Raw genomic sequence first — 3,381 nt, forward strand, 5'->3', positions numbered from 1 at the left:
TGTAAACACTGAACTATTGAGATTAAATATTAAAAAACAATGGTGCAGTACCAAGTTGACTACAGCTGGGGGCAGTATTTGACCATTAAAAGGCCCCATTGACTCCCATTATATAAATTTGGAATAAAGTTTAAACATTAATATTTCAATAACTACAAGTTGTACAGGTACCAAAAGGCATAGCAGTCATTTGGCACAGGACCTTTACAGATAGAAATTACAATGGCAGCTGTAGGACAAAGTATGCAGGAGCATTGGACTTTCAGAATGAACTTTGACCAAGTTTGAATGCGTTTTCTATACCAGCTTGTGCCTGTCACGTCAGCAGATGTTTGTAATTAAGGTAATTGTGTGACAATATGAAGTTTGAAAAGATTTTTGTTAAAGTTGCAGTAGCTGGATTTGAACCCTGATCTCCCACATGAAAGCCCACAGAGCTCATCATGAGACTATAGGAGATGTGGCAGAGGACAATCCCAGGGATTGGATTGTATGTRTACAGAAAAMGTTTACCTTGCCAATGCAATTATTCACACTTAAGTGCAATATATTACAGCAATATATTACAGCAATAGGACAACATAAAGACAGTATTACAGTACAACATCAAAATACAATCATAGTAATATTGTAATCACTGAACTACTGAGTTTAAATATTATAAAACTATGGTGCAGTACCATATTGTGTAGAGACAGCAGGGGGCAGTATTGGACCAATACAAGGCTCCATTGACTGTCATTATAATTTATTAAACATTAATATTTCAAAAACTATAAGTTTTACAGGCACCAAAATTCATAGCCATCATTTGGCGCAGGGGCTTTACAGATATAAATTACAATGGCAGCTGTAGGACAAAGTATGCAGGAGGAGAAGCRTGGCAAAGTTCAGATGACTTAGATGGGAAACRAATCACAATAGTGTGCATTGAATTGACAATGCACACTGATAAAAATATATGGACAATGTAAATCTGTCTTTAAGTATACTGTGCAACCTTACAAGCCACCTTCAGAAAATAAAAAATACAAACTAAAAAGCACATCACAGTGTATCAGTCAGAAACACCATTAAAACACTTTTAACAACGTCCCTCCTACAGCTGATTGAAGCACTGTGGTCACTAACAAAGACCCTCACCTAATCCTTTCTGACTGATTGGTGACTTTTCAGGACACGCTAAACTAATTCACCACATTTGTTACAAAAGAAAATATACAGAGAAACTTTAAGTTTTTTTTTTTTTACTTTAGGATCCTAACTTGTTAAAACTCAGGCAAAAGAGAACAGACTTGTTTTTACAGCTTGGTCTCAAACCAAACTCCCWTTTAATCTATTTGACATTAAGCTGGAACAGGGAGGTCACTCGGCTAACTTCAGGGATTGGAGTTAAATGAGTTTCTAAATGGAGTGTACTCAGGCCCTCAATGGGAATCTGCCTGGCTGCATAAAATAAAAAGGAGCTTAACTTGTGTCCGTTTGCTGTGTGTGCATAAAAATGGTGATTTTAAGAGTAAATGCAAGTTGTGGCTTCAAAAACATCACAACTTATGAATAAAGATGATAAACACTTAACGAATGCCAGGTTTCAACAGATGTTAATCTGGTTTTRAGTGGTGATGCATCAAATATGATTTTAAAAATCAAGGAGTTTGAATTATGTTTCTTATTTATTTTATTTATTGCTGTGGTAAAAAACCTGACACTGTGCACGTTCAGTTTTTTTTTTTTTTTTTGAACAAACCATAAAGGGGAGTATGTTCTTCAGACCTGGACAGATGACTTTTTACAACGTTTTCCTGGAGCGTGACGCTGTCRCTGCAGGCAGATGGTCCCCGGGTCTTGTTGCACTGCGGTGCTATAAAGCAGCAAAGCTTGTAAAGAAAACACATCGTGGCTTCAGTTTCCCAGAGTAACTAATGAGGCTCTTCTGTTTCCTCAGACACCTTTGTTTAGAAGCTCATTTAAATACAAAAACATATAAATAAAATGTACTCTGAACACCTGACCTTACCTGGATTTGTTGTTTTGCAAACTTCAAGCTGCATCTTTTTCTTGTCTTTTGCAAACTTGCACCACAGCAGGCTGCTGGTCCAGGATGCTGGACTCCTTGGACTCATTAGGTCACATGATTGGATTTGATTTGATTTGATTTGATTTGATATGATATGATATTTGTATCGGAGGTCTTCAACTCTGTTCCTCATGACCCACTGTCCTGCATGTTTTAGCTGTTTCCTTGCTTCGACACACCTGATACAAATCATTAAATTACCTGCTCAGATCATCAAGCTTAGCAGAAACCTGTCAGTCACTCGTTCATGTCAGTCAGGTGTGTTGAAGCAGGGAAACAAATAAACTATGGGGACACACAAAATGTTTAAACCCTTTCAGGTAATTTGCAGTACTTTGATGAGCTTTTAGCAACATAAAATTAAAAAGAATAAAACATTAAGACAATTCATAAAACAGGACTAAAAACAGACCATTATAGCATGATTTAAAAGGTGGCAGTTATACATGACTATAAAAATGCTTCAGTCTTTATCTGTTGAAAGAGACCCTACAGTTTGTATGGGGTGCCATTTGTAAAGTTACACAGTCAAAAATTACCACAAATATTTTGTTTTATTTAGACTTTTATAAGAAACAAAGAACAGATTTATTTTTCAAAGGCAGTTTTTCACCATATGATTCACATATTTATAAATGTCATTGTTTATAAACTAAATATTTAATTTACAAATTAAATATTTAGTTAACATGCTAAATATTTAACTTGCGACTTAAATATTTAGTTTTGAGCTAAATATTTAGCTTGAAACTTAAATATTTAGCTAGCTACCTAAATATTTAGGTTGCAAGTTAAATATTTAGGTAGCTAGCTAAATATTTGAGTTAAATGTTAAGGTGTTTAATATTTAGCTTATTACCTAAATATTTAATTTGTAAGTTAAATATTTAGTTTATAAACCATGACATTTATAAATGTATGAATCATATGGTGAAAAACTGACTTTGAAAAACAAATCTGTTCTTTTTTTCTTATAAAAGTTTAAATGAAACAAAAATATTGGTGATAATTTTTGACTGTGTAACTTTACAAACGGCACCCCATACATTCCCATTGTCTGCTCCCCCAGTTACTGAGCCTGTAGCTTTAAGAGGAACCAAAAGACCACCAAATGTCTGAGGACCATTCAGGTTTAATAAAACCAGTGTTAAACTGGAGAATCTGACTGTTTTCAAAATTCATCACGTTAAGTTTCTTTAGAAGAGGACCAAGATCTGAACTCCTCTGTTATAAATCATTCTGAGAGGTTTGATGCAATAAATTAAATGAGAAAATATTGAGTGCATAAAACTGTTGATAGCATG

The 3,381-nt window shown here is 34.5% G+C and overlaps 1 long non-coding RNA gene across 1 annotated transcript in view; it reads right to left on the reverse strand.

Annotated features, from left to right (window-relative positions):
• LOC106534403 (uncharacterized) overlaps positions 1-2,209 on the reverse strand; it is a 6,477-nt gene extending 4,268 nt beyond the window's left edge. The window contains exons 1-2 of the long non-coding RNA XR_001312341.1: positions 2,018-2,209; positions 1,774-1,877 (exon numbers count right to left, since the gene is read on the reverse strand). This is a non-coding gene — a long non-coding RNA (uncharacterized LOC106534403). The remainder of the gene's footprint in view (positions 1-1,773; positions 1,878-2,017) is intronic.
• Positions 2,210-3,381: the final 1,172 nt, after the last annotated feature.

Source organism: Austrofundulus limnaeus, unplaced genomic scaffold, assembly GCF_001266775.1.
Source record: "Austrofundulus limnaeus strain Quisiro unplaced genomic scaffold, Austrofundulus_limnaeus-1.0 Scaffold1164, whole genome shotgun sequence".
Taxonomy (NCBI): domain Eukaryota; kingdom Metazoa; phylum Chordata; class Actinopteri; order Cyprinodontiformes; family Rivulidae; genus Austrofundulus; species Austrofundulus limnaeus.